The sequence below is a fragment of the Panthera onca genome, chromosome B1, assembly GCF_046562875.1.
Source record: "Panthera onca isolate mPanOnc1 chromosome B1, mPanOnc1 haplotype 2, whole genome shotgun sequence".
NCBI lineage: Eukaryota > Metazoa > Chordata > Mammalia > Carnivora > Felidae > Panthera > Panthera onca.
In genome coordinates, this window is record NC_138342.1 from 98,521,948 (window position 1) to 98,549,058 (window position 27,111).

General features: G+C 35.9%; 1 pseudogene across 1 annotated transcript in view; it reads right to left on the reverse strand.

The window, feature by feature from the left end:
- LOC132692163 (large ribosomal subunit protein uL11-like) overlaps nucleotides 1-27,111 on the reverse strand; it is a 99,229-nt pseudogene that overhangs the window by 57,916 nt on the left and 14,202 nt on the right. The window contains exon 2 of the transcript XR_013555177.2: nucleotides 22,631-22,723. The product of XR_013555177.2 is annotated as a large ribosomal subunit protein uL11-like (transcript). The remainder of the gene's footprint in view (nucleotides 1-22,630; nucleotides 22,724-27,111) is intronic.

Below are 27,111 nucleotides of genomic sequence, written 5' to 3' on the forward strand. Positions count from 1 at the left end.
GTGCGTATGGAACTGTTCAATCACTACTGTACACTTAAAACTAATATAACACTGTATGTGAACTATATTGCAATTAATAATAGACAATCTTAAGAATAAACAAAGTAAAATTTTTATAGTACTTAAGTAAAAGAATACTAAATGGTGAGACATTGAAGATAACATAAGTAAAGTAATGGAACATAGATCTTATGATGTATTTAGCAAAATTTATTCTAAAAATGAAGTTATTATAATTAGTAAAACTGTGGTCCACATTAATAAGGATTTGTAAAATAAACCCACCAGATAAGCCCCCCAATGAAATGGGAATGGGAAATGATACTTTTCCCTTTTTTTGGCCCCCTGAAAAATATTTTTAAAAATATTTTACCCAGTGTCCTCAGTATTACTTGAATATTCAGTGTTAGTTACAGTTAAAAAACATAACACCTGGAAGAAAATTGATATATTAAATAATCAGGAAACATGTAGATATCACATGCAGACTAACAGTGTTTGATGTATTCAAGAATAGGGGTTTTCATCATATGTGACTTTTGCTATAATTACGGAAATCTATGTACAGTTATATATTATGAACAAAGGCCTTTTTTCTAACTGGATTTGGCTTATGTGTGGTGTAATACTTCAAGGGCTTTGAATTCTGCGGCCATCTGAGGTCAAACCTTATCTCCACCTAAATAGGTGATATTTGGCAGTTTATCCCCTATGTCTCTCTTTCTTCATCTATAAACGAAGGATATGATAATTCCTACCTTCACAGATGGCTTTGAGAATAAAATAATACATTCAAAACACTTTGAATATAGCACACAAGGAGGACCTCACAAATATGATCTACTGTTATTTAATATGCATGTACTTCATAACTACATAACCAGGATTATGAAAAGCATGAAAGAAAATTCATTTCTAATGGATGCACAAATGTTTTAATATACTTTACAAAATCAACCATATACACAAAGTTATTACATTAAATATGATCTCAAAAGGCATCTTCAATCATAGAACTTGGAAAAGGACACACACACACACACACACACACACACACACACACACACTAAAAATCCTAAATATAACTCTAAAAGAAAAACTGGAAAATTATTTCCAAGTGTTGCCATTAATTTACAATAAAGAAAAACAATACAGATAAACTGCAAAGATGGGAAACATATTCTTTCCAGATGCTTCTCTAAGCTCAAACATAGCTCTAAGCCAAATTCTGAAACAAAGATTTTGGCAATTTGTTAACATGCTACTAGGTCAGTTAATACCTCAGTTCAAGTTCAGTTAATACCTCAGCTTATTGACTTTCAAATAAGCATAGTAATAACCTGTAATTCAAAAGTGTGTTGTTATAAATGCAAAACGGTCAAATCCATTTAAAAAAAACTTAAAAGTGAGACATGATGTCTAAATTATATGCAAATAAATATAAATTAATATAAAATAATTTATGTAAACTCTCATGATTACAATCTTTACTATCTTTACAGTAATTTATTTGTTAAATATGGTTCTACTGATCTTGCTGTAAATACTCTATTACATAACTACACACTAATCTTGTTAGATTAGGTATACTGTTGGTACAAATTTCTCCATATATAATTTTTGGATGAATTATTAAGCTACATAACTATATACATATACATATATATATATATATATATATATATATATATATGATTTCTCAACATATACTACATGGTAAGGTATGCCATTCTTCCCTATTCTTTGGCTCACAGGGATTTCCTCAAACTTTCCATCCATTCATCTTTCTTATGTTATTTATCATTTTTCTTCTAGTAATATATTGTGCTTCAGTAGTTTTCTCTCCAATTTCTACTCAGTCACTCCACTATCTGGAAACGTGTTACTGTCATGCCTACAAATGTAAATTTCCTGATTTCTGCATATACACATTTTCTAGTTGCAGCTGTAGTAGTATCTCTCTTATAAAATGAAAATATCCTTCAACGAGATTACTTATATGATTCTTCTATATATCCTGATAATGAGAATAGTGAATAAAAAATAGCACATTAATAAATGGATGTATATGTGTGTTGTGTTACACTTACACATACATAAATACACACACACATATGCTAGAAATAAGCCAAATCTAAGTTCAACAAATTTGAATCAAAATATGCCTTGTTTTTATTTGGGTTGAAATGGAATCCTACTTTCCCCCATGAACCGATATGTTTATAATTGTAATAACCTACTTTTGAGTAGATGTTTACAGATTTTAAAAAGATTTCAGTCATGGCAAAAAGAATGAATGAATCCTATTAAGAAAAACTAATACTTTTTTTTTTTTTTTCTAGATACAGAGACAACAGTATGCTGGATTGTCTCCTTGGCAAATTACTACTACAGAAATATGAGGCTGGTCACAATGATATGTGCATTGGTGCTCATTCATCTGTGAGAGAGTAATTTCTGGGCTGCTTAACTAGTACACATCCTAAATCTTCCTCTGCATCTGCAGAACATGTGCCTACAACAGAAGGGTCAATGTTAATGTAACTTTACTAGAAGGAAACAGCATGACTAATGACTTCCTCAGAGGAAAAAAAAAGTAGCATTATACAATGCCAATTTTAAAAACACATTCACTGTTTTATTTTCTAAATGCAGTCCTCATTTTGTATTCAATATAAAATCTTATTCAGTGTTTATATTCTTAGCATATGTCTCAGCAATTAACATGGGACAATTAATCTCTGAAAATACCAGACAGTAAGAATAGATGTATCAGCTTCAATATTTATCTAAGCAACAGTTCCTATGGCAAGAAAAAAGCAATACTATCTATTTGTTTATAATACATCGTACTATAATATATTGTACTATACATATGTATATATATACATATGTACATCTATAAAATACAAATCTGTACTATCAATATAAAACCTATGTTCTATGTAAAGCATATACTATATTTCAAACATTTTATGTGCTACTTTAAATATTCTAAAGAGAAATGCAATCCATTTTAAATGGATTATTATTATTAATAATAAATTTTGCCTATGTTTCACATTTAGTAAGTTAAATGTCCCTAGGTAATATTTTCCTAAATATCTTTGGGTAATATTTTCTAATGTTCTATCATGGAATACTGTGTTTCTCTAGGTTGACTATCATTAATACGTTACATATTTGCGTTTTCATTCTTCCCTTTATATTGTTTCTTCTTCAATTAAATCCCTGAAAAAATAAGCATGTGTAGAATGTGTTGTGATACATGGCTTGGAGCACAAGTAGTGGTTTGAAATTACATCTATGTAGGGTGATTTCCTACTTCCCTCATCCCTCTTGGTCTTTACCTCCATATTTCCCTCTCAAATCTGCTCAATTCTCAGGTTTCAGCAGATGTTCACTGAAGACACATGTTCACCATATGTAAACTTATATAAACTTCTTTAAAGTCTTTGCTAGACATATGCTTTTTATAGCTCTCAGTTTTCCGTAAGATAGGATCATGTTAATCACAGGTTTAAATTTCCTTTAAAAAAGCCACAAAACCATTTTTATTAATGTGATATGTTATATGTCAATTTCATCTTTGTTTAGGTTTACATAAGGCAAGCAAAAATCTATTCTGAAGGTCTGAAATGTAAAAGAGCATGGCTTAAAAAGCAACCAGCTAGGAGAACTTAATTCTAATGTTCAATTTTTTGGTATATCAACATGTTGGGAAAGAAATTCTGGTAGGTACACACTAAGAATTTCTGGAGACTTCAAATAAACTGAAAAGTGTGAGATATGAAAGTGTAATTAAGCTTTGGGATTTTATCTATAATGTGTTTGGAATATATTGCTTAAACCATTTTGCTTATATTTATTTTTCCCCTATCCTTTTCCTTTGCACAGATTTCATCAGATACATGACGTGTTATCCAGAGTAATCCCAAGAACCATTCATTTTGATGGAACTCCATAGAATGGATAGGCTTTAATCCTCCCAGAAGGACTCATCAGTGTTTACTGATATAGATAAGCCATTATGTAAGTGGAGAAAATATAAATCTATGCTAAAAAATTTCAAATAATGGAATACTCTACACTCAATAAGTGGAAGCAGAACTCCTACTAACTCCCTAAAAGTTAGCTACACTTAGTGACTTTCCACCAAACAATGCAGTATGGAAAAAGGAAAAGACAAGTAACTCTATAAGAAAGATGCCTGATAAGCATTCCACCCAGGTAATATAGGTCAACATGAACTTTAATAAGTCATGTTGGTAGGGGCATCTGAGTGGCTCAGCCGGTTAAGCATCTGACTATGGCTCAGGTCAAGATCTCATGATTCCATTGGTTCAAGCCTGGCCTCCTGCTCTGTGCTGACAGCTCAGAGCCTGGAGCCTGCTTCAGATTCTGTGTCTCCCTCTCTCTCTGCCCTCCCCAACCTCCCCCCGCCCCCCACACACACTCTTGTCTCTCTCAAAAATAAACATTAAAAAGAAATTTAAAAAAACAAGTCATGTTGGTAGTATTAGCCCCCTTGATATTGTATAATATCATAAGATGCTTTATCCCCATGATCTTCCTCCTCAAAGCTCTTACCATCTAATTACGGGAAAAACATCATACTAATTCTAACAGAGGGCATCCTATGATATACCTAGCCAATACTCAAAATGGTCAAGGTCTATAGGAACAAGGAAAATCTAGGAAAGCGTTACACTCAAGAGGACCCAAAGGAGACATGAGAACTTAATGTAATGTGGTATCTTGGAACAGAAATTTGAGTGATATATGGACCTTAGTTGAAAATAGTGATCAACACTAGTTTATTAATTATAACAAATGTATCTTATAAGATGCTAATAATGGGGAAACTGCATTTAGGGTATAAGTAAACTCGCTAATTTTTATTTTCAAATTCTAAAGTCTAAGGCTATTTTTAAAAAGTGTATTTTTATGGAAAGTAAATGGGGCTGATCTGGCAGTTCTCAGACGTTAGTAACTTTCTCAGGCAGGAGTGGAATGTTAATTGATAAAACAAATGCATACAATGAGGAAGATAGAATAGATACGGTGAATTAGACGATGAAAACAAAGATCATATTCCTAATAAATCAAGTTTTATAGTTTTGTCTAAGGTTGTTTAAGTGATACAATATTTTTGATTCTAACTGAAATACATTTTCTTTTGGATAAGGAAAGGGAAAATGGCTCAATCCATGCTTTAATATAGCTTGCCTATCTGAAGTATAACATATATGCATATTTTTACTGAATTATGGGACTCTAAAATATTTAACAGCTGGTGTGCTATACAATGTACTCTATTGACTCACTAAGACAATACGATCCACAGAAGGATGGTAATATGAAAAACTGCAGGTAGCCAACTTTGGAGAAAACCTACCACCATTGTTTGCCTACCATAACTTACATATATCCCACATTCAAAGTATACCTACTTTCTTCCAATGCCCCCAAAGTATCATTTAATCATGGTATCAGGATCTAATCATCTAAATCAGATATAGGTATGTATAAGTCTCCTAGGAACTATTCCTCTTGATCTGGAGACATATCAAGTAAGACTAAGTTAACTGTCTACCTTCCACCCACCCTATATACAATGATTAACTGATTATCATGAATATTTATCACAATCTCATTTTAAAGAGAAAAGAAAGAGAAGCTCATAGGATCATTAGTTGATGGCAGTTCTGAAATGCAGCCAGGCTCATGTTGCCAGTTCCGCAAGCCTGGGAACAGAGAATTTTCCTTTAGTAGAGCTGTATTCTGACTTCTGGTACTGAGAATTTAACCCAGTTTTACAAAGGCTCTTGGTTTTGCCCCCTGTTATTTTGACTTAGATATCACCTTTCTTTTCTGTTATACATTTTCCAAACTTATAGTTAAGAACTCATTTTCAACTAACTCTGTATAGAGAGAGGTAAGCTGACAGTGCATTCCTCATATTTACCTAACACTTTGTGGGCTTAATGGATATTATTTAAGTTTAATCAAAAGTTGCATGCAGGGGCACCTGGGTGGCTCAGTCAGTTAAGCATCTGATTCTTGATTTTGGCTCAGGTCATATCATCTCATGGTTCTTAAATCTGAGCTCCACATGGGGTTCTGTGCTGACAGTGCGGAATGTGCTTGGGATTCTCTGTTTTCCCTTCTCTCTCTGCCTCTCCCATGCACACTGTCTCTCACACACAAAATAAATAAACAAACTTAAAAACAAAGAAGTGTGCAATGGCAAAAACTTAGAAACACTTCTTTCAAAATCAGAAATAAAACAAGCATATCTCTACTACCATATTATTTAATATTAGACAAATTGTGATGTAATTTTAAAGTGTAGGGTCAACAAAGAAAGAAATAAATCTAATCTCCAGAATCTTTCTATGCACATTCTCATATTCTCATGGAGGCAAGAGTCCTTTTGGGAAGATAGAGACTACTGCCATCGACAATTTATACTGAACTTTCATATCGCCACCACCTGCCTCATCAGGAGACCTAATTTGCTTAGCAATCTTATTTTTACCAATCTCTGCTCTATTACTTTGCTAGGGATGCTATAACAAAGTATCATAAACTGGATGGCTTAAACAACAGAAATATATTCTTGCAATTTGGAACCAGAAGTCAATGATCAATGATTGCTTTTGTCTCAGAGCTGTGAGGGATAATCTGTTCTAGATCTCTCTCCTACCTTCTAGGGGTTGACTAATGGTCTTCAGTGTCCCTAGGCTTCTGGACCATCCCTGTATCTGCCTTCATCTGCATATGGAATTCTATCTTTGTGTGTGCATGTGTCCAAATTTCTCCCTTTTTATCAAGGTGTCATTCATAGTAGATTAGGAGCCCACCATAGTCCACTATGACTTTATCTTAACTAATTACATCTGCGCAATTAAGTCCACATTTTGAGGTACAGAAGAAGGGAGAGCTGTACAGAGGGACAGAGTTTCCTACCACATATTGCTAGCCTGGGAAAATACCAAATAGCAAAGTACAGTTTCTACTGAATACATCCTTTTTGCTTCATTACAAAGTCAAAAAATTGTAAGTTGAACCATTTAAAATGGGTACCATTTGTGTGTGTGTGTGTGTGTGTGTGTGTGTGTGTGTGTGTGTGTGTGTATTGAAGAAAAAGGGTTAATGCATGATCCTAAACTTGTCAGAACGAATATAACAAGATGAATCAGGATTAATTACTGAAAAGGGATGAATTTGAAGTGTGGTCGATTTCAAAAGCTTAGCTTTAAAAGTATAAAACTGGAGAATCTTAAATCCTGCTCTCTCTCTTAAAAGACCATGGTGGCAATAAGTTAGGAAGCTAAATATTTCATTATTCTATTAAGAAGGATTATGTCTACAGGCACACAGGCTTATTGCTGCCTCAGAATCAGCAAAGTCCTTACCCAGAGATTCTTCTGAGAAATCTACTCAGTCAGTAATTAGCTTCCCTATACTGTGTTCCAAAACAAACAAAAACATTCAATTTCATTTAAATCTAGCTGAAACTCAGTCCTTTCCCCCAAAATCCAACATAATCTCTCTCTTTTACTAGCTAAGGCTACATTCTCATGTTGGTTTCTCTGCATGAACAAGGATTTTGAATTCAATTCATATTTTCAGATTGGACTGAACTGTGATGTTCTTAAACATGTTTTTAATAATTTGTTATACGTCCAATTGGAGATTTAGGCAATTGGTTATGAATCTTGTGTATAAACTTATGTCAATAAAATACTGTTGGTATTGAAGGACTGGTTAAGTAAAACTATGGAATGAAGTTAGATAATAGATGAAGATGGTGACTGAGTTCCAATCATTCTAAAAAGCACACATTGAATGTAAAAAAGAAGATATAAGTGGGGTGAACTTTAGTAGATTAGTAAAAGTAGAACAGGATGGAATCCTCTTAGAGGAAATCATTTCAAAGAAATAATCCACTGGGTTTGTGCTGTGGAGATGTTGGTTAAGATGGTTATTTGCTGTAGAGATGACTGGGCACTTTGACAACTGAAATAAAAAGTGTTGGTGAAGGATAATATGGAACAGAGACATTTACTCCAGTGTAACAGAGAGAAGGCAAAGAATCTATATATAGATGCAGATAGGTTAAAAGTTTTTGTAACAAGCCAACTGGGTAGTTTTATTCTGATTACTTTTCTTTTCTTGTGAAATAAGGAGCGAGGCATCTGCTTAGAATGGGAGGTGGGGAAAGGGTTTTGAAGATTTGACAGGGTGTGAAAGTGTGTTATAGCTTTGTGTCAGCAGGGCAGTGAGCAGGGAAATGCAGGAGACAATGCTTAGGGACAATCTGAGATGCAATATCCTAAACTGAGAATAAGTTGCAGTTAGCAAAATTCTAAACTTTTCTCCAGTCAGCTTCATTGTGTGGCTGAAAACCACAATAACTACAACAATATGGAGAGTGAGGATTAATTGGGTTTTGTTTGCTTTTCCCAGAAAGGCAAGAAGGTGGAAAGAATGTCAAGCAGATAGATTCCAGCCATTGTGGAATCTAAATTAGGTAAAATGGGAAAGGGTGATAAAGAGCAAGGTGAAAGTTGGATTAAAAATCTTATAGGTTTGTAGACTTTGAGATGAATAATGCCTAAATAAGTGAGCTGGAAAGACAGAAAGTGGTAAGAACAGAACACGAGGCTTCAAAATCACTATTGTAAAGGTGATGTGGTTATTGCTACTGATCAAGTTTTGGGAATCACAATAGTCGTTGCGGACCAGGGTAGGTTAGAGAAAAACATCACTGGAGAGTTGAAACTCAGGAACTACAAGACCAGAGTTTGGGGTTGAATGTTTTTGTATTTGTTTATGTGATATTTATATTTAATTTGGATTTATATTATCAAATATTTCTTAAAATTGTAGTTTTTCAATTAAACTTAAACAAAATAAGAGTAAACAGTTTATAATAATCAACATTCCTGGGGAGTTAATTTTTGTTTTCTTGTGCTTTTTTTTAATGATTATTTATTTTCGAGAGACAGAGACAGAGCACGAGCGCAGGAGGGCTAGAGAGAAGGAGACACAGAATCTGAAGCAGGCTCTAGGCTCCCAGCTGTCAGCACAGAGCCCGACGTGGGACTCAAACGCACAAACTGTGGGATCATAACCTGAGCTGAAGTCGGATGCTTAACCGACTGAGCCACCCAAGTCCTCCAGGAGTTAATTTTTGAATGACCCCTTTGGCTAATCATTATTTTTTTCAGTGTAACTGTTTTAGTTGACCTGAGTCATGAGCAACTATTTATTGCTGCTGGAAATAAAATTTAACTGATTCAAAGCTGAAATGGGACTCATCGTATGGACATTTCTGAATTTCACAATATTCCTAATGCTCTTATTTCATGTTTAAATGTCAAAGCTGCATCCTTTTTGTAAAACTTAAGCAGAAATATTTCTTTGAATTGTTGATGAACAATTAACATTTGTCATACCATGCTGACAGGTGTTCTCTTGACACACAGTCTTAAAGGCTTTATTCTCCTTTTCCCATTAGCATATGGTCTACCTTATAATCAACACTTGATGGTCCAGATGTGAAGTTTACAGTAGATGTTTCTTGTAAATGTCTAGTATGTCTCCTGAATTCTCAAGGCTACAATTTCAAACTGTAATTGATAAATGAATAATTAATGACAAAATTTAACTCTTACCACAAAAACAAATTAAAAGTTTTGGGGGAAAACCACATAATATGCTGTTAATATCTTCTTTTAAGCATTTAATGTTCTATTTTTTAAAGATTTAGTCTGTCCACTGTGAAAACCTCATCTTATTTTTATCTGATAAAAATATCTTAAATTCTATTGGGGACATATCTTCAGTTTTTGAAGGAAATGTGAATATAAGGGAAACACTGAAGTGAAAAATTCAGAAGATATATTTTTACGTTATTTTGGTAATCATTCCTCCAAAATGTTAAGTTTTGTACTTAGAAATGCTTCACTTCAAAATACTTAAACCATAGAAACTTAAATGTCTGATTCAGAAATACATAAAAAGTAAAAACTTGACTGAAATATATATGTCGTACTGCTGAGAAACAACACCATTTCCTCAAAAGCCTTTTAAGATTAACAATCATTCTAACAACTAATTTTGGAGTTATATTTTGATAGAATTTGTTTTGAAAAATAACATGTTCCTTCAACAGACTATATATATATATATATATATATATATATATATATATATATGTCAGGATTGGGGATACAAAACTGTTTCATAAGGCATTTCTCTCAAGGAGCTTAGGTATAAGCTCTTACGGCTCTTCATCTATAAATCTGGGGTGGCAGAGTATTGGGAATTTAACTGTAATACCATTTCGCCCCTGCAACTAATGATCATTGCTGGAATTCAGTGCATATATAACTTTCAGATCGTGGCTCAGAAGCTATCTAGGTGGCTTGTTCTCTCTGGAAAACGACAGCCTTCTGGTAAAGGCAGAATATTTCTTAAAAGCTTTTGCAAGAAAATCAAGACAATGGTAAAGTTCATAGTGTTAATAGATTAAGTAATAGCAAAGCCTAGTCAATAGCAGGATGAGATGGAACCTAGGGTGGTAGATAATGACAATTTTAAATAATATATTACATCTTAGCTCTGGTTGATGTCAGGATCCAGAAAATAATGCTGAGAAGACAGATCCATGACCATCTCTACCATAGAGCTTATAACATATGAGCTGCTAGTTATAACCTCAGGCTGGGCTGTACGGAGGATATGTTGTTTGATCAGCCTCAGTCATGCTTTTCTGTGACCATTCTCTCCACTCCATTTCTAATATATAAAATAGCCTTACTCTTTCAGTCCAGTGTTCTTGTCCTCCTCAGGAGGATAGTCTCTCTTGGGGCAATCAGAGCTCTGTTACCAGACCCAGTACTTGTTTAGAGATCACTAGTCCAGATGTACTCTGACAGAAGTGATGAAGACAGGATACACTGGAAAATCACGAACTGAATTGAGTTAGTGTATATATCTGGAGGTTTAAGCTGTGATATATTAACCCTGGAGTTTTGGAGAATAATTGGACCAAAAAAAAAAAAAAAAAGATGTTTTCTTGAGAAGCAGATGTGAGGCAGAATTTTGTGACTTTGTTCAATTTTTTCCTGGTCTTGGGCCACATTTTATTGCTCAAGTGTCCCTATATATGAAAGCCAGTTATGGTTGCTTTCCCTTCCACCTATAATAAAAGAATCCTAAGTACAAGGAAAATTAAGTGCCCAGAAGAAAGCACCAACACTGTAGATATTCAGCAAGTATTTGTTGAAATGAACAAAATTCCTAGGATTTCTGAGACAAGTGGGAAAATAATCAATAGTTTTGAAGAACAAATAGTACTCATATAATTCAATACTTTCTATAGGGATCATGGATTAATTATAGGAAGAAAGGTTTGGTCTGTTTACTATCAATTTCATCTGATCTTCAGAGATGGCATTCATTTAAAAATAAGTAAAAGTAAGGAAGCTCTAATATAATCATGATAGCAACTTTGCATGAACTTAGAGGAATATCTGGCAGACTCCCTGGTAATAGTTCATATAGACTTGAAACAAACTTTTTATCTCACAAAAGGAAAAAAAAAAACATATGGAAATAGGTTTGTTTGCTTTTGTTTTTTTAATACTCTAATCTCAGACTTCACCTCACATACCAGACTCCATGGAAAAGACAGTCCCAGTTGCACAGTGGCAATTGATCTGGACATGAAATTGTAAGTGCCTCTGATGGCACCACAAGGTTATGTAGGGAAAGCTGATGCCATGGCATGGGGGATCTTCATCTGAGTACAAGGAATTAAATGGGCCTTATGTTATATTTTGGACAAGAGGCTTGTATATGAGCATGTACTAGTCTGCCATAAGATGTATGTTATGAACTGAATTGTGTCCTCCCAAAATTCATATTTGATTGTATTTGGAGACAGGAATTTTAGAGAGGTAATTAAAGTTGAATGAGGTCATAGAGCAGAGCTGGTGCCCTTAGAAGAGATAAGGAACTAAGGGATAGTGCTCTCTCTCTCTCTCTCTCTCTCTCTCTCTGTGTGTGTGTGTGTGTGTGTGTTCACACAGAGTAAAGTCCAGGTGAAAATAAGAAGTAAGAAAGCAGCTGTCTTCAGGCCAGGAAGAGAGGACTCACCAAACACCAACATGGATGCCACTTTGATGGTGGATTTCTAGCCTTCAGAACCATGAAAAACAAATTTTTGTTGTTAAAGGTATGGAGATTTCCCATATACCTTCTTTCTCCACATGAATAATCTCTCACATTACCAGCATTACTCATCAAATGGTATATTATTATTATTATTATTATTATTATTATTATTATTATTTTTACAAAGTATGAACCTGAATTGACATATAATCATCTAGATGATAATATGAGAGGCTATATTCATGGGTGGCAAAAGGAGGTATAGGGGATATCCCTAGATCTTCTTTTCAATTGTGTTATAAACCTAAAACTTCTCGTCTTTAGAAAAATTATTTTATTTTAGAAAACAAGATAACATTGGAATGAAGTCTTTTCTTGTTCTCCTTTTAATATCATTAGCTTTTCTGATATTTCCTAATCCTGTACAATTCTCTGTGACCTTATAAAGTCATTATCAAGTTTTGGGATCCTGGCAATATATGTAACAGAACAGCTGGTATTTGTTTTTTCCCTTTCACTTATCCTCTCAATCTTTCCCCATGAACTTTAAGTTCATTTGCATAGTGCAATGGTATTGCTTGAAATAAATTATCCAAATTTAAAATACAGAGGGTAGCATAATAACATAATAAATTAGTTGTCATAAAAATTATCAAATATGTTTTATCTTCCACCAATTTAAAAGATAAGCTGGAGAAAAGATTGTAAAAAGAAAAAAAAATCCAAAACTAGGACTTAAAATTGAACCTTTTTGAATTTTCAAAGCAATAATAATAAGGGTACGAATACTAAAAAGAAAAAGGCTCATGGTATCTACAAAGAAATCTAAGTCACGTCATACTATCTAAGATCCATTTTCTTGTTAGATCATTCTAATAAAATTAGAAGTAAAGAGACTTTAATTGGTCATGTATTAAAAGAGCCAAAGAATGCAAAACAGAAATCACTACTTGTTTTGCCCATGTACCTTGAGGGGAAAAAGAAAAAATCTAATGACTTAATTTATCATGAGTAAACATTTTTATAGATTTTATAGCAGCTAAATTTTTCCCATGGTGTTTTAAAAATAAAGATGAAATACTGTAAAGAGTCAAATTGCAAATTGTTGTTGTTTTGACCCTTTGCAAGGCCTAAATCTATAAAGGTTCTTCTTACCTAAAAAATATAATATTGAAGGGTCATACAAAAGTGGTTTTATTTTTTTCTTATTTTTTATCTGTATAGGATAAGAAAATCTATATGGTAGGTAAAGAAAACTATGAGTACTTTATCAAATTATCAATACACCATGGGGCCCTGCATTCTGAGACAAAAACTTGTGAAGGTACACATGGCCTCCACATTGCCTCATTTTTCTGAATATTAAAAAGAAAATTTATCAGGATAGTTCCATTTTCCAGTTCTACATGCAAGAAGCTTGAAAGTTGCCTCTTCCTCCTAACAACCTCCTAATAAAGTGAAAAAAAAATCAACTCTTATAGGATCCATATGGTAGGGGAGAAGACTGCCCCCATGACTGGGGAGACAGACAAATGAACAGAGGGAGTCACAACTTATAGGAACAGAGACTCAGGAGAGGGAGTCACCCTGGAACCAGTGTCATGATCGTAAATCTGAACCCTAAGTGATTAATTGCTTAAAGCTTGTGCTGACACTTCTGAGAGCTAGATGTCCAGGGGCACCTAGTCATAAGGAGACCCCATGGTATTATAAGATTTACCCCCAGGAACTTAACCAGACTCCCACAGTAAATATTAGAAAAAAATACCCTTTGGCTTCCATCAGAGAGAGGGGGAAATATTTTGAAATATTTTGAAATTTTGAAATATACCATTTTGAAATATACCAGAGCACTCTGTTCTTAACAAGGCCTTGCCCTCAGTAAAAACTAGTTAACCAGAGCCTAACATGCTAGGGTATTATCAAAGCCTAACTGACCTAGGAAGGGAAATATTTAGCTTCAGTCCACTCTAGCCATCCTGTCCCACATAAGGAAAAAGAATAAAAAACACTTCAAGAAACACTTGTGAAGTTCACAGAACAGAGGTTCAGGCTTACTAAACGACTGAAGAAATCCCAAGACTATAGAACACTTCCCTTCCTCCAATACCTCACCATTATGTTACTAAACGCCAATTCACAGCAGTTCCTTTTACCCCACCAAATCACATCCTGTCATCAAGAAATGATTACAAGGTATACCAAAGGAAACACACACATACACACACAATTTGAAGACTCACAGCAAGAATCAGAACCAAATGTGACAGTGATGTAGTAACTGTCAGACCAGGAATTTAGAAAAACTACGATTAATAGGCTCCATGATTAAACGGATGTAATGGAAAAAGTGGCTGACATAAGAATAAAAGGGAGATGTAAACAGAGAGATAGAAATCCTAAGAAATAATAAAAAACGGAATAGTAGAAAAAAACACTGCAATAACAATGAAGAATGATTTTGATGGGTTTAATGGTACACTGAACATGGCTGAGAAAAGAAAGAATCTCTGAGCTAGAGGATGTATCAGTATAGATCTTCAATACTGAAAAGCAAAGAGAACAAAGATTGAGGGGGAAAATCTTCAGAATTTCTAAGTTTTATGGGCACATAATGGTACATCATACACATAATGAGAATACCAGAAGGAAAAAGAGAAAAAGGAATTTAAGAAACATTTGAAACAATGGTGGAGAATTTTCCCAATTTAACATGAGACATCAAACCACAGGTCTAGGAAAATCAGAAAACCAAACAGCATAAAATCCAAAAAAATCTATACAAAGGCATATTATTTTCTAACTACACAAAATCAAAGAAAAATAAAAGAGACAGATCCATGGAACAGAGCAGAGAGCTCACAAATAGGTGCCCATGGTGCCTGGGTGGCTCAGTTGGTTGGGCGTCCGACTTCGGCTCAGGTCATGATCTCCTGGTCCGTGGGTTCGAGCCCCGCCTCAGGCTCTGTGCTGACAGCTCATAGCCTGGAGCCTGTTTCAGATTCTGTGTCTCCCTCTCTCTCTGACCCTCTCCCGTTCATGCTCTGTCTCTCTCTGTCTCAAAAATAAATAAACGTTAAATAGATAGATAGATAGATAGATAGATAGATAGATAAACCAACCAAATAGGCACCCATAAATACAGCCAACTGATCACTGACAAAAGAGCAAAGGCGATATAACGGAGCAAAAATAGGCTCTTCAATAATTGGTACTGGAACCGTCAGACACCCAAATGTCAAGAAAATGAACCTTCATACCCTTCACAAAAATTAACTCACTATGGATTTGATCATAGGCCTAAAACACAAAACTATAAAATTCCTAAAATAAAACACAGGAGAAGATCTAGGTATAACATTTTAGATACAACATCAAAGGCATGACTCATAAAATAATTGATAAGCTTGACTTCATTAAAATTTAAACTTTTATTCTACAAAAGTCAATAACCAGGGAATGAGAGGCCAGGAAAAGATTGGGAGAAAATATTTTCAAGAGACACCTCTGATAAAGGATCATTAATCAAAATATATGAAGAACTATAAAAACAAAAACAAAAACAAAAACAAAACACACCTGAATTAGAACATGGGTCAAAAACCTTAACAGACACCTCACCAGAGATTATAGATGGCAAATAAGCATATGAAATAATGATCTACATCCTAGGTTATCAGGGAAATACAAATTAAGACAATAATTTATCACTCACTATAAACCTATTAGAATGACCAAATCCTGAAAGACTGACAACACCAGATATTGGGGAGAGTGTGGAAGCAATAGAAACTCTACAAATTTTACTATTCTTTGCTGGTGGGAATACAAGAATTTGGCAGTTTCTTACAAAACTAAACATACTCTTATCATATGATCCAGCAAATGCATTCATTGATAACTCCCAAGGGAGTTGAAAATATATGTACACACAATAACCTGCACACAGATGTTTATATCAGCTTTATTCACAATTGTCAAAACTTGGAAGCAACAAAGATGTCCTTCAGTAAGTGAATGGATAAATAAACTGCGATACATCCAAGCAATGGATTAGTGCTATTATTCAGCACTAAAAAGAAAGGAGCCATTGACCCATAAAAAGACATGGAGAAACCTTCAGTACATGTTCAGTGATAGAAGCTAAGCTGAATATTTTGTGCATTGTAAAATTTCAACCATGGGACATTCTGGAAAAGGCAAATCTATGGCAGGAGTAAAAAGATCAGTGACTTCCAGGAGTTGTGAGGACGTTGAGTAGGTGATACATAGAGTATTTTTAGGGTAGTAAAACTACTCTGTACAATATGATAGTGGTGGACATAAGTTACATTATACATGTGTCCAAATGCATAGAATGTGCAACACCAAGAGAGAACTATAGTAAGCTATAGACATTGGATGATTATGACGTGTCAATATAGGTTCATCAGTTCTAACAGATGTATCAAATGTGGTAGGGTATGTCATTAATGGGGGAGGCTGTGCATTTGTTGGGGAAGGGTTTGTATAGCCGGTCTGTGTACCTTCCTCTCAAGTCTGTTGTGAACCTAAAACTTCTTTCAAAAAATAAAGCCTTAAAAATACATTTTTATTTTGTCTTTTCTCTGAGAATGCCTTTATATCATCACTTGATTTTTGACATGTAAAGAATGGATATCTTACACTTGTATTAATTTGTTGCTTATATTGGCATTCAGGCAAAGGTTGACATGATCTCATGGGTTTTCTGTCCCAGGAGGATGGACTGTGCTAATTATGCACATTTAAAATGCAAAAACATAATGCCACTTTCCCTCTGGCCTTGTTCAGCCTCTGTTTCCTTTACAAATGCTTGTTACAATTTATTAACCATGAGTTGTATCTGAGTAAATGAAACTTTCTTTCCTCCCTTCCATACCTGCACTTACCCAACTCACCAGGCATAAATGTTGCATAAATTTGCAAACCAGCCAATTGGCTTTCAGAGCATGCAATTAAGTTGTAAAGCATTTTCCTGCAGTGCTAAACCCCAAGAGAATCCAACAGCTTCTGTGAATCCAATGCTGAGGTTCATTTTCAAGCCAGGAGCAAAATAACTAAATCATGTTCAGCACCTGTCTTCAGAATGCTGTTTACAGTTATGTTTATTTATTAGTTTTCCATGGTTTAAAGCAATATGTTTACTTCTCTTTCTCCTCTTTGTATATCCCTCTCTTCACTCACTCACACACACACACACACACACTTGCTATCACAAAATCAACATGCTACATCAATAAGTGCCAGTTATGATAATTACCAATTGCCTTTATCATTATGTCCTTATATCATTGCTTTAGATAGTATCTCAAAGTGTGTCTTTTGGTATTTATGGCTATTTGCAGTTTCCTTTATGTTACCAAAGCTTGTTTTCTAAGGAATGTCTAACAGGTGAATATTGTTTAATATACAGCCTTAAAGAACTGTTAACATATTTGTAGGTACACACAATACCCTGAATTTCCCCTTTATTTTTAAATTGAAAATTCAGTTATTTAGAACACGAAAATCATATTCGCTTTTGTGCCTGTTTTTCCATCTGTAAAGTGGAAGTTGTGAGTTGACCAAATGAAAGGACGTAGGTTGAGAGCTTAGCACAGAATTTGGCGTGGAGTAAAGTTTGTACCTCACCCCAAGGTTACAAAAGTGATAGCTGGAATGGCCATGAATCAAACCTGGATCTGACTCAAATCTGAATCCAGAGAAAGATGATGAGGATGATGGCGATAATGTTAATGGTGAGTTAATAACTCAATGCTATTATGCTCCAAATCTACTCTATTTTTGGAGACTGGCTAAGCATTCAGGATTTTAAAGATCTTCCTTTTGTGGGGTACCTGGGTAGCTCAGTCATTTAAGCGTCTGACTCTTGCTTTTGGCTCAGGTCATGATCTCACTGGTTTTGTAAGTTCAAGCCCACATAGGTCTCCATGCTGACAAGGCAGAGTCTGCTTAAGATTCTCTGTCTCCCTCTCTCTCTGCCCCTCCCCCACTTGTGCTCTTGCTCTCGCTCTCTTTCTTTCAAAAACAAAGAAACTTAAAAAAAAAATTTAAATCTGCCTTCTGCCTTTGTTACTGTTGGCGACAATGCTTTTGCAATGCCATTTCAGGACTTTCTCTTACCTGAGAATAGAACATTAAGGCTGTTGTTTAGGTTTCCTACCAGTGATGTCCACTATGATCAAGGTTTGAGCACTACTATATCTTTATTGACAAATGCAGAAGCTATGTCAACATTTTTTTTATTACTTCACTGCTTATATGATTATGACTTGTGAATTTCAGCTCTCTTTCAAAAATATTTATGACAATATGACATTTGTGAGAAATCCAAGTACGGTTTTTCAGGAACCATTAAATTACACACCAAAAAAATGCACAATTAAGCTATAAGAAGGTTGAAACTAATTGGGTCTGTCAAATCATATAAACATTTTTAAATATTTTTTAAATGTTTATTCATTTTGGAGAGAGAGAGAGAGACAGAGCACGAGTGGGGTAGGGGTAGAGAGAGAGGGAGACACAGAATCTGAAGCAGGCTCCAGGCTCTGAGCTGTCAGCACAAAGCCTGATGTGGGACTCAAACCCACGAAACGCAAGATCATGGCCTGAGCTGAAGTCAGATCCTTAACCGACTGAGCCACCCAGGCGCCCCTCATATTAATTTTTTAAAGTAAATTTAATAAAATTTAAAATTTTTAAATTTGAGATGTTGACTCAGGATAGTTCAGAAAGAACTCATCCAAACAAGAAGTTGAAAAACATCTATTACATAAGTTCATAGTATTTTTGTTTGTTTAAACTGGACTTGCACTGCAAATTCATAACAGCTTTATGTTGACATAAAAAAAATCATTGGGAAAAGACTGATTTTGAAATTAACCAGAGTTATAACTTAATTAATACTTTGTTTTCCTTGAAATCTTTATTGGCAGGAAGAGCTTATAGTAGTTTGACAATAAGAGCAGTCTCAGAAATCTCCCACATCATGCCTCTGAGCTTCTGAACATGTCTCTATATTTTTCACTGGATTTTTTGACTGAGAGCATACGAGAATTTTAAGAACTGATAACACTATAATGAGTTCTTTCTCTACTAGCCCTTCAACTAGTAGAAGTTAGTGAAGGAGAAGAGAATATTTCTTGTTGTTTGTTTAGATCCCAAGATAAAGTTTATTGACTAAGAGATAGTGGCTATTTCCATAATTGTCAAAAATTCCCTATCTACATAGCATGATAAAAGTGAAAGGTTGTAGGATTTGACAGGATTGATACATTTGTGTTAGAAAAATATGTTTGCTATTTATGTTTTCCTTGTGAATATAAATGTAAAATCAAAAATTGGGTCCTCATTTCTTAGAGCATTTTCTTTGAATATCTTTTTTAGTTTTTCTTCAGTTTCTTAGCTAGCATACCTCAATTATTTCTATAGTATTTGTTCTGCTTAAATTATCTATAAGAATCCTTGTTAGGTATCTCCAGACTAAAGTCTTTTTTTTTTTTTTTCTTAATGTTTATTTTTTGAATGAGAGAGAGAGAGAGAGAGAGACAGATTGTGAGCCAGGGGAGGTGTAGAGAGAGAGGGAAACCCAGAATCCGAAGCAAGCTCCAGGCTCTGAGCTGTCGGCACAGAGCCCGACATGGGGTTCAAACTCACAAACTGTGAGATCATGACCTGAGCCAAAGTCGGACACTTAAACGACTGAGCCACCCAGACGTCCCATCCAGACTAAGGTCTTAAACTGTGAGATCATCAGTTTATTATCCGTCTTATTTTGTTCCAAGACATTTTGCATATGCATACCAGTGAGTTGGTGAGCTTACAATGGAGCTCCTTTCCACTTTATTTCTTATTTTTGAAGTTCCCATTTGTGGATAAGGTCATGTATACAAGTGAGGAGAGCACTGAACTCACACTTTCATTAGGATCTATAGCTGTGTACTATATCAAGCATTAAGAACCTATTCCTGATAATGTCAAAGGATTCATTCCCACCATTCCTGCCCTTTCTGGACTGGGAAAATCTATTTTTGAAGAAAAGGCTTTTGGGGCACCTGGGTGGCTCAGTCAGTTAAGCCTCTGACTTCATCTCAGGTCATGATCTTATAGTTCATGAGTTCAAGCCCCATGCCAGGCTCTGTGCTGACAACTCAGAGCCTGTAGCCTGCTTCAGATTCTGTGTCTCCTTCTCTCTACCCCTCCCCCACTCATGCTCTGTCTCCCTCTCTCTGTCAACAATAAATACACATTAGAAAATAATAATAAAAAGATAAGGCTTTGGAAATAGTCTCTAAAAGATCTTGTCACCCATCTATAGTTTGTTTTTTTTTTTTCTTTCAAGTTTTTATTTAAATTCAGTTAACTCACATATAGTGTAATATTAGTTTCAGTAGTAGAATTTAGCCAATTCATCATTTACATGCAATAGTCAGGGCTCATCACATATGCTTTCCTTAATCCTCATCACCCATTTAACCCACCCCCCCCCCCCCACCTACCTCCAGTCAACCAACCACCAGGTTGTTCTCTATATTTAAGTGTCTATTTCTTTTTTAAAAAAAAAATTTAACGTTTATCCATTTTTGAGAGACAGAGAGAGACAGAGCATGAGCAGGGTAGGGCAGAGATGGAGAGAGACACAAAATCCGAATCAGGCTCCAGGCTCTGAGCTGTCAGCACAGAGCCTGACATAAGATCGAACCCACAGACCAGACCATGAGATCATGACCTGAGCCAAAGTCGGACACTTAACCGACTGAGCCACCCAGGCACCCCCACATCTATAGTTTTTCTAATTCTCTCTGGTTTTCTGTGAAATTTTCTCTTTCTTAAGCCACCTCTGGGGATCTTCCTGCATTGTTTTAACCTTCCCTAATTAGTATCTGAATTTTCTACTAACATAGGAAATAACTGATGCAGAGCTAGAGGTTGTCTTTTCTTATAAAATTATTCTAAGTTCCTCTGAATATGTTTGTCTATTTGCCTAGGTTTAGGAAAGTCTATAACAATGACTTTTAACTCATATGATCACAATTTAAAATTAACTCTAAAAATGTTTCCTTTTCTGAAAAGGTTTAATATAAATAAGCAATTGAACTTTGGGCTTTCTGCCTGACAAAGAGGGAAATAAGGCTGATCAGAAAGAGAGGGAAGCAGGTAGTGGAGGAGCACAGGGTAGAGGAATCATAGAATAAAAGTCATTAGTCTGTTAACATCACCAAGATGGTAACACAGATTGACATAGATTGACCCTAAGTTCACCCTCCCTCACAAGAGAAACTGATTAAAAAAAAAAAAAAAAAAAAGACATCATTGAGAGAATTCTAGAACATGGAGGTGCGGCTGAAGCACCTCCCTGAACCATAGAGACAAGGACAAGGCCAACTGCATTAGAAGAATAAAAGCAGTGGCTACGAATTAACTACATCATCCCTCCCACTGGCCAGAGCAGCACCACACTAAAAAGTCTCCCCTGAGTCTTCCATTTCTCCAGTGGGAAAACAGAGCCCACAGGAACAACAAGCCCTCACCCAGCATTGGGAGTTGCTTTGCTGAAGTCCTTACTCTGATCTTATACTATGAGAATTACAGGGGAATTTGAAGAACCCAACCACTAGGAATGTGACTGTGATGGAGAAGAGGGGAGGGGCTTGCGACAACCAGCACACATATCTTAGAAGATCAAGTTCATACCTACAGTGCTCAAAGTAGTAATCCCAACCAGCAGTTTTGTTCATCTACACAGTCAGAGGAACACTCTGGCCATGGAATGTGTTTGGTGCAGATCTGCCTGATTCAGATATATGATAAAGTTTTAGTCATCAAAACAATATGGCACTGCATAAAATCTGACAAAAGAGCAACAGAACAGAATTGAGAACTCAGAAAGTAACCCAAACATACAGTCCACTAATATTTGACAAGGGAGCCAACACTACTCAATGGAGAAAAAGGTGCTTTCAATAAATAGTGCCACAGAATTGGATTCTCACTTGTAAAAGAATGAAACTGGACCCATTTCTTACACCACTAACAATAATTAGCTGCAATTAAATACTTAAATGTAAGACCTGAAACCATGAAACTCCTGGAAAAAAAATAAAGGAATAGAAAGTCTTTGCCATGGGTCTTAGTAATAATTTTTTTCATAGGACACCTAAACCACAGGCAACAAAAAAAAAAAAAGTAAGTAATTGGAACTATATCAAACTAAAAACTATCTGCACAGTAAAGTAAAGCATCAACACACTGAAAAAGTACCAGTGAAATGGGAAAAAAGATATTTGCAAAAATTTATCTGATCAAGGTTCATTTCCAAAATATATAAAGAACTCAAACAATTCAATTGCCAAAGGACAAATAACCTAATTAAAAAATAGGCAAAGGGCCAGATTAGACATTAAAGGACAATACATACCTTAAAAAGATGCTCACCATCACTAGTCATCAGGGAAATTCAAATTAAATCTGCAAAGAGATATCACTTCACACCTGTTAGAAGAGCCATGATCTGGAAGACAAAAGATAACAAATGCTAGTGTGTATATGGAGAAAAGTGAACCTTTTTGCACTGTTGATGGCACCAGGCACCATGGAAAAAAACATGGAGGATCCTCAAAAACTTCAAAGAATTACCATATTATCCAACAATTCCTCCTCTGGGAATATATCCAAAGAAAGGGAAAACACTAACTTGAAAATATTTTTTTGCACCCACACATTCATAGCAGCATTATTTACAAAAGCCAAAACATGGAGAGAACCTCTCTCTCCATTGATGGATGAAATTGTCTGGTTCCAAGGAAAGGGTCTTGAGTCAGAGTGGGAACCCCTCTGGTCATGACCGGATCTTACAGGGCCCTCCAGGTTTGCTGACTCCTATTTCCACAAGATCAGCACAGGAATAATACACTGATTAGGCAAACCTAAATGTAAAAGAACTATGGGACTCCACTTTCAGTCTTTAATGTTTCAGAGTGGAAGGTCACAGTATAGTTGTAAGTTTGAGTGATCTAGACAAGTTATTTTAGGCAGTTGTTTTCCCTCTGTAAACATGTTCTATTTTTTTTTTAATGTTTATTTATTTCTGAGACAGAGAGAGACAGAGCATGAGTGGGGGAGGGGCAGAGAGAGAGGGAGACACAGAATCTGAAGTGGGCTCCAGGCTCTGAGCTGTCAGCAGAGAGCCCGACGCTGAGCTCAAACTCATGGACCAAGAGATTGTGACCTGAGCTGAAGTCGGACGCTCAACCGACTGAGCCACCCAGGCGCCCCTAATATGTTCTATTTTTGAACTCCACTTGTTTTGGGGAAATACCCGGGTCTTCTCTGGCCTGATGTGGACTCCATATTTCCACTTTGGTGGAAAAAAACCATGGCGTCTGCTCCTCTGTCTGAGTTAAGGTTTTGAATTAGGTTGTCCTTCTCTGCCTTCTACTGGCACCTTGCCTCTTCTGTCTTCCCCTCCCCCTGCTCTTTCTGCACCAACTTGGGTGTGGTCTACACAATTGGTTCCTATACCCTCCTCAGTGCCTCAGGCACCATTGGCTCCTCCTTCAATCCTCAAGGTCAAGGAGTAAAATGCACCCCCCTGGACATCTAGGTCTTTTCCAAATAGAATGAATTGCTAAAGCTTTGATTACTGAACATAGGTTTGTGTTTTTAACTTCTTATTGCAGAGAAATTAAGGCTATTTGGACCTATTGGAAAACATGCTTTGTACTTAATTGGTTCATGAATTTACCATCTAAAAAATTCTGGTGTAAACACCTCTCAGTTGGTTACTAAGTCCTTAATTGGAGACTAAGGTTCCCTAAGATTTAAAATTCTGCTAAGTGTACTTAAAACAGATGTAAATAAGGAAAGCAACCCTGTATGTAGGAAAGTAGAAGGTATGTAAAAAGATATAAGAAATGGAAATACATTTTTGTTGAGGGTAGAAGAAGGTAATTTTGTCCTAAATGAGACTGGTTATTTGGAGAGAAATGGCTTTGGGACAAAGTTTGAAGGCAAAGGAATGTTGTAAAAGGTTCATGAAAGGAAATCTCTGAAAAGGGATATTATGTGTGTTCAGGATGGACTAAGGTTGAGATGAATGGAATTTTAAAAGTACACTGGTATAAAGTTGAAATTCTGCTTTTCTCTCTGCTCAAATGACAAAGTTTTCTTGGACTATTGATCTGCTCTTGGCAAGACAATGCAAACAAAAGTTTGTCTTCCAGGAAAACCAAAGTTTTAGGTTTCATCTTTATCAGGTCTTTGATTACTTAGTTAAAACTTCTCAATGTTAGGGGCCCCTGGGTGGCTCAGTCAGTTAATCGTCTGACTTCGGCTCAGGTCATGATCTCATGGCTTGTGAGTTTCAGCCCCGTGTTGGACTCTGTGCTGACAGCTCGGAGCCTGGAGCCTGCTTCGGATTCTGTGTCTCCCCCTCTCTCTCTGCCCCTCCCCTGCTCATACTCTGTCTCTCTCTCTCAAAAAATAAATAAACATTTAAAAAAAAATTTTTTTAAACGTCTCAATGTTAAAGGAGCTAGGTTTTGGTAACAACTATATAATGCTATACATTCACCTTTAGGATCTTTTATTGCCACCTTGGTTGAATAAATAAAGTTTTAATATTTGTAGTAATCTGTAATCCTATTTAGGATGCACTTATAACTTCCTAAGGTTTTGACAAACTTCCCAGGATTTAAATGGTAAATGAAGTCTTTTTGACCAATTAGGCCCTTTTATCTGGGATGCTAAGTTACTTGGAAAACCACTGTTGTACAACGGTAAACCTTAGGTTGTACTGCATAAGTAAATGCTGTAACTGCCCAAATATATATGCAATTCCTAAAGTTTGAATATTTTGGTATAAGGTCATCACTTAATATTCTGATTACTCGAAGTGTTATGTGTTGCAGAAATAACCGAATTTCTTTGTCAACTGCATCATAATGAACTCTCATCAGATCTTTAACAATGTCCATTTCTGAGATTTTGTCATTTATAATTGTTCTTATTCTTTCACAAAATGTGTTTCTTCTTCAAGGAAATTTATAAAGAGGACTTTGGGGACAAATACAGGTATTCGACATCTTTAAGATTAATACTAAAATAGGTAAGAATTTCCAGAACTAAAAAGCTTTATTCGAATTGAACAAGAATTAGGAACATGGGATTAAATGAACTGAGGAATATTATAGTTTTGTGATTCTTGTTGAAAATATTGTTGGTTCTCTAATGTTTGCTCTTCTAGATTAAGGACACTTTCTCTTAAGATATCTATCATATACAGAAATGGCATAAAGTATTTATTTGTAAACTAAAGCATTTATCTTTTCTCTCTACATAACTCCCCTGAAATTCAAAAACTCTCAGTGAGTATTCTTTCTTTAATGGCAACTACAATTGTTTGCATAAGTTCAATAAGAATCTGTTCATCTTATAACAGGTCACCATTGGAAATACTGGTTATTTTACCAAGGTTTTGACTGGAATGTCATATTTGAGAGTGACATTCATAGACTCAGATATGGCCAGACAGCTTTAAGGAACTAAGGTTGGCTTTATGAAACATGGAGCCATAAAGTCCCTTAGAAATGTTGGCCTCATACCTTGCTTACAGAGTTCCCAGCAGCCTCACCAAGTGATTAAAGGTCACTTCCTGGCAGGTGCAGGAACCTCAGGATATCTTGGGGACCTCATGAAGAGGAATTCGTCCAGTTCTACAGGTATTGCATGCCTGTCTGATGGAAAGTATTTGGCTTGGCTTCTGGCCTGGAGAGGCTACTAAAAGTTTCCTTATAAAAGGTTCCAGCAAAGCAAACTTTAAAAGATCCTCATGATCAATCACTATTCTTGTTGAGCTTATGTAAATAATTGGGCCAGGTTTGTTAAGACTGGACTTTTTCTACAAATGCATTGGTCTCAATTTGGCTATCTCTGGAAAGGGGGGTTTTTAGAGAGAACAACTATGTTTCAATAATGCACCATTATGGATGTTAAATTCTAGTTATGATTGCCTTTAAATGTTTGTTGTTTGCCTAAACTGGACAACTTGAGATAAACTTCAGAAAACTGTCATAGTATTTCATATATAGGCAATCTTCTATGCTTGTTTTACGATGGGGATAATAATAAGACCTCATGGGCATATGATTATTTAAACAACTGGAAAACAGGATGGATCTCTAAATATGTAAACCATATCTTCCCTAAACCTGATCTGACAGTTACCAGAAACCCGCCCCTTTTGAAAACTTGGAGGTGGACTTTACAGATATACAACCAAATAGAGGATTCAGTTTCAGGTATCAACCCATGGGTCCCTCACTCCAGAGCTAAGAAGGCCAACTCAGAGGAACCCTCAAACTGGTGAAGTGATCCAGATCCAGTCAACCTGCTTAAACTGACCCTCAAAAAGACACTGGCCCCTGAGACCTCCAACCCTCCTCCAGCCACACCCTGGAAGCTGGCTGGTCTCCGCATGGCAGAAGCTTGAGGAATCAACATGTGAACCGAGCCCAGGGGGTTGGATGCAACTCTGCCAGCCCTTGCCCCTTAACTGGTGTCACAGCCCTGATCTTACTTCTTTCTGGTGGGCTGACAAAGATTGCACCAACAAGCTGGACATGGGACAAAAGATGCATGTGGGTCTCAGATACCTCCTCTGGAAGGGAGGATTATTAAGTATTGCCTGTATATTATGATAACCTCTCTCACCCTCACAACTGCCACTTACCCACTTTGCCCCCAGGATTGTTATATGACAATAAGGGGTTCAAGGGCATTCAGCCCCTTCACCTCACTCTGCAAAGATTGCTACAAGGAAAAAACACCCACTCTCTGTCAGTCACCCAGTGCCCCAAGGACTAAGTATTGGGCCATAGAGAAAACCGAAAATATCCAGAA